The 9,401-nt window shown below is 41.6% G+C and overlaps 1 non-coding gene across 1 annotated transcript; it reads right to left on the bottom strand.

The window, feature by feature from the left end:
- Positions 1–2,301: 2,301 nt before the first annotated feature.
- LOC141417114 (small nucleolar RNA SNORA51) lies at positions 2,302–2,432 on the bottom strand. Its single transcript, XR_012441732.1, has one exon. It is a non-coding gene; the product is annotated as a small nucleolar RNA SNORA51 (small nucleolar RNA).
- Between the last annotated feature and the right edge of the window lie 6,969 nt (positions 2,433–9,401).

The following is a 9,401-nucleotide window of genomic DNA, read 5'->3' on the forward strand; positions in this document are numbered from 1 at the left end:
AGGATTTTATTTCCTGGTTGGAGGAAAGCTGGTTGTGTCTCTGTTCCATACCTTTGTTTTTTTGGCAGCACTGGGGTTTGAACTCAGGGCCTCACACTTGCTATGCAGGCACTCTACCCCTTGAGCCACTCCACCAGCCCTCTCTGTACTATAGATCCACTTAGGGGATGTATGCCATCACCAGTCATTGTGTTTTGGGGGGGACACTGTGCATGTCCCTCTGTCTCATTTCAATGGCCTGAGATTTGGCATACTGGCTGAGTATCCTATCAGGGCATGGCTTAAATAGCATTCATATGCCTGAGGAGTTTCTAGATCTGGGTGAGTGCTTTTAAGATCCCCCATTCTACCTACACCTTGTCTCTGTGTCCTTGGTAAGTTTTCATAGAGTTCCCTCTGACCTTGTTCTGCCTATCATTTTCTACCCCCTAACTGTCATTCTCAGTATTACCCAGGAGGTAAATGAGTTTAAAAGTGTTCCAATGTGAAATACGTAAGCCTGGTGCCAGTGGGTAGTAGAAATGGATGGAGGAGCCATGCACCAGTGGCTCATGCGTGTAAACCTAGCTACTCAGGAGGCAAAATCAGCAAGATCATGGTTCAAAGCCAGTCCAGGCGCAAATACTTTTCCAGAGTCTATATCTTGAAAATACCCAACACAAAAAAAGGGCTCAGTTGAGTGACTTGGTTGTTAGAGCACATCCTTGGCAAGTGGAAGGCCCTGAGTTCAAACTACTCCCACCAAGACAAAAATATAGAAAGAAAGAGAGTACAAAAGAAAGGAAAGAGAGAAGAGAAAGAAAGAAGCTGATTGCTAGGCAGGTAATCTATCTCATTAGTCATTCCCCCTTCCTTTTTGCTTTAGTTATTTTTAGTATAGTCTCATGCTATACTGACCTGGACCAAGGTGCTCCTGTTTGGCTTCCTGGATAGCTGGGATGATGGATGCTCACCACCATGCTTTGCTTTTTATTGGTTGGTGTGGGAGTCTTCCTGACTCTTTTCCAGACTGGCCTCAAACCATGATCCTCTTGATCTCTATTTTTGGAGTAGTGATGATTACAGGCATGTGCTATTGTGCATGGCCCTATGCATTTTCAAATCTGGGGAATTTCATTGATCTACACTGAAATTCACTTAATGATTTTAGTTTCTTCTCTTCCTCCTCTCTTTCCTGTGTGCATTGCTTCTGTGAGTTTTCTGCTTTTGTCCTGTCCTCATGTTCTGCATTGGTCATGTTGTACTGACCCCTAATCTGAAAGAGTCACCTGAGCACATCAAGTTTAGGAGCCACATTTACCTTCTCACTCTGGCCACTTCACGGAAGAGGTGGCCTGGGTAGTAAAGGAACAAGAGTTGATATAACTGGTACCTTTTCTTTTTTTTGGTTGGGGGGAGACTTGTATTTGAACTCAGGGCCTCACATTTGCAAAGCCTAATATGTCCATATCTTTTAAAAGTCACCTTAACCTTTCCAGATTTGTGTATTTATTTAGGATGTCTTAGCCAGTGCAGGTAACTCACACCTGTAATTCTACCTACTTGGGAGGCTGATATCAGGAGAATTGCAGTTGGAGGACACCCTAGGCAAATAGGATGGGGTCTCCAGACCCCATCTCCAAAATATGCAGAGCAAAATGGACTGGAGGTGTGGCTCAAGAAGTACAGCACCACTTTTCAAGTGTGAAGCCCCAAGTTCAAACCCCAATCCCAGCAAAAAGAAAAAGAATTGTTTCCCACCTATACCTGAATCTAAACTTTTATTCAAAATAGTGCTTGAGCCAGGTGGTCGTGGCTCACACCTAGCTATCTGGGAGGTGAAGATCAGCAGGATCATGGTTTGATGCCAACCTGGGCAAATAGTTCACGAATCCCCATCCTCAAAATAACCAGAGCAAAATGGACTGGAGGTGTGTCTGCAATATCACAGCACTTGTATTAAAGAGCAAAGCCCTGAGTTCAAACTCCAGTCACTTCTTAGGCAGAGAAATAAGGCAAGAGAAAGAAATAAGGGGGCACAAATAGGAAAGGAAGAAGTCAAAGTGTCCTTATTTACAGATGATATGATCAGATACTTAAAAGACCCTAAAGGTGCTACCAGAAAACTCTGAGATCAGATAAACACTTTTGACCAAGTAGCAGGATACAAGGTTAATATGCAGAACTCAGTAGCTTTTCTTATCTTTTCCTCCCAAACCATATTGTTGGCATTTATTCTGATCATATGTAAGTGTAAATCTTACTTTCCCTGTTCATGGACTCTTGGGTTTTTTTAGGTAATACTAGGATTTTTTTCTAACTCCATGTCTCCCATTCACAATATAGACTAAGCACAGGACCTGGCCTGAGGTGTATGTGGGGTAGGTTTAGTTTGTCTCCTTTTCCTATACAGTTAGTGTAAGAATGCAGAATGTGGTAAGTACCAGGAGGCCGCTACTAAGGTGTTGAACTCAGGACCAGCCCTTGCTAGGCAGGCACTCTGCCACTTGAGTCACAGCACCAGCCCAGTTCTTGCTTTAGTTATTTTTCCAATAGGGTCTCATGGTTTTGCCTGTGGCCAGACATGGGATTATGATCCTCCTACTTATGCCTCCCACTTGGCTGTATTACAAGTGTACACCACTACACCTGCCTTAGTAGCTTTTCTATATACCAATAATGAATGTGCTAAGAAGGAAACCAGAAAAAGAATATCATTCACAATAACCTAAAAAAACTACCTAGGAGTAAGCTTAACTGAGGAGGAGAAAGACATCTACCATGCTGAAGAAAGAAATTGAAGAAGCCGCTAGAAGAAGCAAAGACCACCCATGCACATGGATTAGGAGAATTAATATTCTGAAAATAACTATTACTGAAAGCAATATACAAATTCAATGCAATCCCCATAAAAATTCCAATGGCATTCTTCATCAAATATAAGAAACAATCCAAATTTCATATGGAAGCACAAAAGACCCACAATAACCAAAGCAATCCTAGGCAAAAAGAGCAATACTGGAGTTATTACAATAACTTATTTCAAATTATTCTATACAGCCATAGTAATAAAAACAGCACACACACACACACACACACACACAGATGAGTACATAGGTGGACTAGACAGAGGACCCAGAAGTAAGCCCATGCAGCTAAGTCATATGATTCTTGACCAAGGCACCAAAAATATAAGTTGGGCAAAAGACAACTGCTTTAACAAATAGTGCTGGGAAAACTGAATGTCCAACAGAAGAAGACTGAAGCAGTTACCTATCTCTCACCATGTACAAATATCAATTCAAAGTGGATCAAAGACCTTAATGTAAGACCTGAAACTCTGAAGCTCCTGCAAGAAAACATTAGAAGATAGGCATAGGCCAACAACTTTCTGAACAGGACTCCAGTCGTGCGAGAATAAGAACAAGAATTGACAAATGGGTTTGCATCAAACTGAAAGCCTTCTACACATTAAAGGAAACAATTATCAGAGTAAAGAGACAGCCTACAGAGTGGGAGAAAATCTTTGTCAGCTACTTGTGTGAGAAGGGGTCATTATAAAGAGCTCAAAAATTAAACACCAGAACAACAAACAATCTAGTTAAAGGGGCAAATGAACTGGACAGTTTTCAAAATGAGAAGTACAAATAGCCATAAACACAAAGAATTGTTCAAAATTCCTTAGCCATTTCCTTAAATGCAAATCAAAACTCCAGTATGATTGCATGTCACTTCAGTCTGATTGGCCATCAACAAGGAAACAAGACCACAAATGCTGGCAAGGTTGCAGGGGAAAAGGAACCCTCAAACACTGTGGGAGGGAATATAAACTAGCACTGTGGAAATCACTGTGGAGTTCTGCAAAAAATTAAAAATAGAACCACTATATGATCCTGCAATACCATTCTTGGGCATATTCCTGAAGAATCAAAAGCCAGATACAATAGAGACACCTGTGTGCCCATGTTTATAGCATCACCATTCGCCATATCCAGGTTTGGTGTGCATCTCTATTAGTGGATAAAGAAAATGTGTGTATACACAATCCAGTAGTAATCAGCCCTAAAAAGAATGAAATGATGTAATTTGCAGAAAAATGAATGGAATAGGAGATCATCATGTTAAGCATGGTAAGTCAAGCTTGGAAAGACAAACACAATGTTTTCTGTCATATTCCAAGGCTAGATCTATGAATAAAAATGACATGAATAAGAAGAGAGGCTACTTTGGACAAGCCAACAACAGGTGGGCAGAGTAAAAGTGAGTGTATGTGTGTGGGAGAATATGATTGAAGTATATTATATATATGTACAGAAATATACATATGAAATTTTGTACTATAATATCTGCTAATAAAAATAAGTCTTAAAGTAAATGGAAGGATGTGATGTGATAAATCTCATGAGAATTCAACCTGGGGCTCATTAGACTTTTTGAAAGAGAAATTTATTTCTAGGATGCTCAGGATTTAGATATAGAAATGACTGAGTGGGAACCAGCTGGAGGTGGTGCACACCTGTAATCCTCCCACTTGGGAGGTTGAAGCAAGAGGATTGAAAGTTTGAAGCCAGCCTGGACTACATAGAGAAATACTGTCTCAAAAAACTAACCAACTAAACACACACAAAAAGAAATGATGGGATGAGTCAATGCTAATGAGAGTGGGGTGGAGAGACAGGACCAGAAAGATAAGCTCAGCATGTAAATCCCCAGACAAAGTCCCCTGGGGACTGTCACCAATTGTTATGGTGAGTAAGCTTCAGAAGGGGAATAAAGACAGTAGAATTCACATCTGATTACTTGTGTTGCGTACTGGTTTGATCACGTGAAAATAAGACTTTGCTGGCATGTCTGCGTTCTCAAGGAAATAGTGATTTTCCACTTTTTAAATCTGTATGCTGTGTCTTAGAATTGTCCTACTTAATAAGCAAATGCAGAAGGACAGTGGAGCCTCCTGGTTTCATATTCAAAGAAGTAATAGCTCCAGCATTTTGTCTCCTTTAACTCCTCATTGTTAGGGTAAATTAGGTGGATCACCTGCAGCAGGGAAAGAGGGTTGAGAGCAGGGACTCCAAGCCCAGGCCAATATTGAGTCTGCAAAGGGAGGACAACGAGGCTCCCTTGGTGCTTCCTAGACAGCTGTCTCCCCTGGATGTTGTATCTGGCTTCTCAGAACAAGGACAGAGCAGTGGAGAGAGAAGCTACCCAGCATGGAGGGCAGGACCTCCACCTACAAGTGAAGTCACCATCCAGGCCAATATCTAGATCATTGTCACTTCTGCAACCTTGGTCTCATCTTCCTCCATACCCAGAGGTGACATCATTTGTAATTTATTTTCCTTTCAGAGACTAAAATACTTTTGTATTTTAACATAATTACCTTTACAACTCTCATACATACCTAGTTATATAATAAGCTCACTTCTTACCTTATTAACAATGTATACATTATAAAACAAATATATGCAATATTTTAAAACAAATACTTCAAAACTGTATTTAAGCAATGACATCCAAGCAATCAAACTTCAGACACCATGTGACATTTAGGAAGTTCTCTCTTCCTTGCATCACTCCTAATTCTTGATGCTTTATCTAGCTTTACCCTGTAGTTATCACACAGCAGAGTTGGTTTGCATTGCCTCCTTCAGATTTTCAAGAAGTCAATAGTGAGGTTCCTGTGCCACAAATACTATGCTAAGAAGCTTTCTTTGCCTATGTGCTGCACACAGGCTGCTTGCTGGGTGATGTCTGCTCCCCCAGACAAGCTTATTATCCCACACCTTCTGGAATTGGCCAGTTTGATGTTTATTTATTTTTGATTTTTATATTTTGGCTGTTCTGGGGTTTGAACTTATGGTGTCAGGCTTGCTTAGGCAGGCACTCTACCTGTTGACCTACTCTGCCAGCTGTTTTGGTTTTTTTTTGGTGGGGGGTATTTTCCAGACGGGGTCTCCCAAACTATTTTCTTGGCCTGGGCTGGCTTTGAACTGCTTCCCTCTGATCTGACTCCTGAGTAGCTCCCAGCTGAAGTTTATTTTTGATGCTGTTGACAATAGCATGTTGTTTTTTCCCCCCAGGTATCAAGGCATCATAAATTTTCTATGCAATGGAAAAAAATCCATAGTTTTGTTTTGGATCAAGGTAATAGAAAATGTCAGTGATGCTCGAGGTTTAACCATGTAACTAAGCATCTGTCTTTATTATTTTTTTTTTGAGGAGACTGGTGTTTAAAGTCAGGACTTCCTACTTGTAATGCAGGCACTCTACTGCTTGAGCTATGCCTCCAGTCCATTTTGCTGTGGTTATTTTGGAGATGGTGTCTCTTGAAGAATTTTCCTGGAGTTACCTTGAACCTGCCTGATCTCAGCCTCAACTGGTGTTTGAACTCAGCCTCTCAACTAGCTCAAAATACAGCCATAAGCCACCAGTAGTGGTCATTCACTCTCTTATGGTATGTATTCAGTGCAAAATTTTGTGTACAGATGGGCAATAAATCAGATGATATCAGCATTTGTCTGTATATATTGCTAAGATGTGAAGTAAACATCTCTGAGACAGCCAGGCTCCGTGGCTCTTGCCTATAGTACCAGCTACTGGAGATGTGGAAATTGGATGCATCACAGTTTGAGGTCTGTCCAGTCAAAAATTTCACAAGACCCTATCTCAAGCCACAAACTGAATGTTGTGGTGCATGGCTGTTATTCTGCCACACTGGAGGAATAAATAGGACTGTGGTCTAGGCAGGCCTGGGCAAAAATGCAAGATCCTATTTGAAAAACAAGTAAAGCAAAAGGAGACATGGCTTGAATAGTTAGAGGGCCTGTCTAGTAAGTTGCAAAGCCCTGAGTTCAAACTCCAATAACACACACACACACAGAGAGAGAGAGAGAGAGAGAGAGAGAGAGACAGAGGGAGACAGAGACAGAAAGACAGAGGGAGACAGAGAGAGAAAGAAAAGATAGGAAAAAAGTATGCACTGATGAATAAGAGACTGCTTTCCTCAGACTAAAATGGAAGTATTTGTGCTGTGTTACCAGAGCATGTCACTAATGACTATAGAGGTGGAACCCTGTCTCTAGGCCCTGTTTTTATTTTACTTTATGTAATTTTAATTTAAATTTTAACTTACACTTGCCACAAACAAGGGATCCTCTTCCCTCAGCCTCTCGGTTGGTGGAGTTATAAGCATGGGCCTCCACAACCAAGTCCTCATCCTTTTCAGTCCTGAAAGCCCTGCCTTCAGGTCATTTTAACTTCCTAAAAAGCCCTGCTTTCAGGTCATTTTAACTTCCACACATAAGAGAGAGCATGTGATATTGTCTTTTTCTGTCTGACTAGTTCCACAGAACTGTCCCATCCATTTTTTCCTGCAAATGTCAGGACTTCATTCTTTTGTTTTGTTTTGTTGGAGTTATTGGGGTCTGAACTCAGGTCCTCATGCTTGCTAGGCAGGCACTCTACCACTTGAGCCAGTCTGCCAGCCCTGTATTGTATTGAGTTTTTTTCTGTGACATTCCTGTGTGCCTGGGTGAGGCAAGGGTGATTCAATATGCTTGATTTAGACAGGTCTCCAAATGTAATATTTCTCCCTGCCTCCCTCCCCCCTCCTCCTTCTTTCAATCCCTCCCTCCCTCCTCCTTCTTTCAATCCCTCCTTCCCTCCCTTCCTTCTCCTCCCTCTCTCCCTACCCCCTACTCCTTCTTTCACTCCCTCCCTTCTCCTCCCTCCCTCCCCCCACTCCTTCTTTCCATCCCTCCCTCTCTCCCCCTCCTCCCTCCCTCCCCCTCCTCCCTCCCCCCTCCTCCCTTCCCCCTCCTCCCTCCCTCCCTCCTTCCCTTCCTTCCTTTCTCCCTCCCTCCCTTCTTTCCTTCTGTGGTGTTACTGGGATTTGAACTGAGGGCCTCACATTTGCTAGGCAGGTGAACTACCTGTTGAGCAACTCTGCCAGGCCTGTTTTGTGCTGGGATTTTTGACATTTTGACATAGGTTCTTAAAAACTATTTGCCTGGGCTGGTGTCAAACTGGAATCATCCTGATCTCTGCCTCCTGAGTAGTTAGGATTAGAGGTGTGAGCCACTTGTGCACAGATAGAACTTCGCTTTATTGAAAAAAAAAACACACAACTGGTGGCCCTTCACAATTCAGAGAACAGAATAGTTGAATTTGTATACCACTCACTCCCCTTCTTGTCACCACCCATGCCCCATGCAGCATAAGTCTCTCAGGGTGATTGTGACAGAGACACTCCCCAATGTCACAACCGTGTCACATAGTAACCACCTTCCCACTTAATGCAGAAGGGTGTTGATAGGAACTCTGAGGTGTGATTGTTCTCGGTTTGTTGATCCCCAAAACAGTTTATTCTCTGACAACAGGACCTTTCTGAAACACGGATCAGTGCTATAGTACCCAGAAGTTTTGCTGAGGCATTAAGTGAGTTTTTTTCCAATGTGACCTTGTTGCTCACATTTCAGGTCACCTAGTAATTTAAGCTGTTTGTCTACAAGGCACAGCTTTCTATACCATGCTGCGATTCTTTCTTTGTCATATTTATTGTCTTAGTGTCTAATCCCCTTCACCAGCCGTAGTTTCACATAGCACGATCCTAGAACATTCTCCTCTTGCTTTTTAATAACCGTGTCCATCCATAGCCACTCATTCTAAGAGCAGTTACATACCTGTTGCCTTGGTTTTATCCTGAAGTGGAAAAACTAGTGCTGATTCTTCTATTCTACCATCCTGATCATAAAATTCACAGATTTAAATTTCTCTGTCCAGTTTTTACTATAACGTCTTTTTGTAAATGCTTTGAACATATGGAAAATGGCATCATTTGAACTCATCCTTTGGGTCTAGATCTCCAATTGTATAAGTCTTAGCTTTCTTCTTGGAAATGCTTGTGGGATGTTTTAGGAGTCAGTGACCTTTGAGGATGGTGCTGTGAACTTCACCCTGGAGGACTGGGCTTTGTTGGATCCTTCCCCAAAAAATCTCTACAAAGATGTGATGCAGAAAACTTTCAGCAATCTAATTGCTGTAGGTAAGGATGACATCATTCTGTAACTTAGTCAATGAGAGAAGCAATGTGGCTTGCTCATCACTGCTGTTCAGTGTTTTCAAATATGGAAAGGACAAAAAAAAGATGACCTTACCGTACATGGCCATATTATATCAGTCTATGTGGAATCTATTGTGTTCCTATGCAAATATTTAATGATTTTCTGAATCTACATTTTAGGAAAAAATCTGGAACTCCCTAAAGTTAGTGTTAACTACAAAAGCTGCACCAGAAACTTAAGGTAAGTTTACTTCACAAATGAAAATGATGTATACAAAACCAATGGATGACAGAAAACTGTACAAAAGGGCCCTGGTTCAAATGAATTCAATTTCAGACAGTCATTTGGTTTTGTTTTGTT

The sequence above is a fragment of the Castor canadensis genome, chromosome 14 (assembly GCF_047511655.1).
Source record: "Castor canadensis chromosome 14, mCasCan1.hap1v2, whole genome shotgun sequence".
NCBI classification, from domain to species: Eukaryota; Metazoa; Chordata; class Mammalia; order Rodentia; family Castoridae; genus Castor; species Castor canadensis.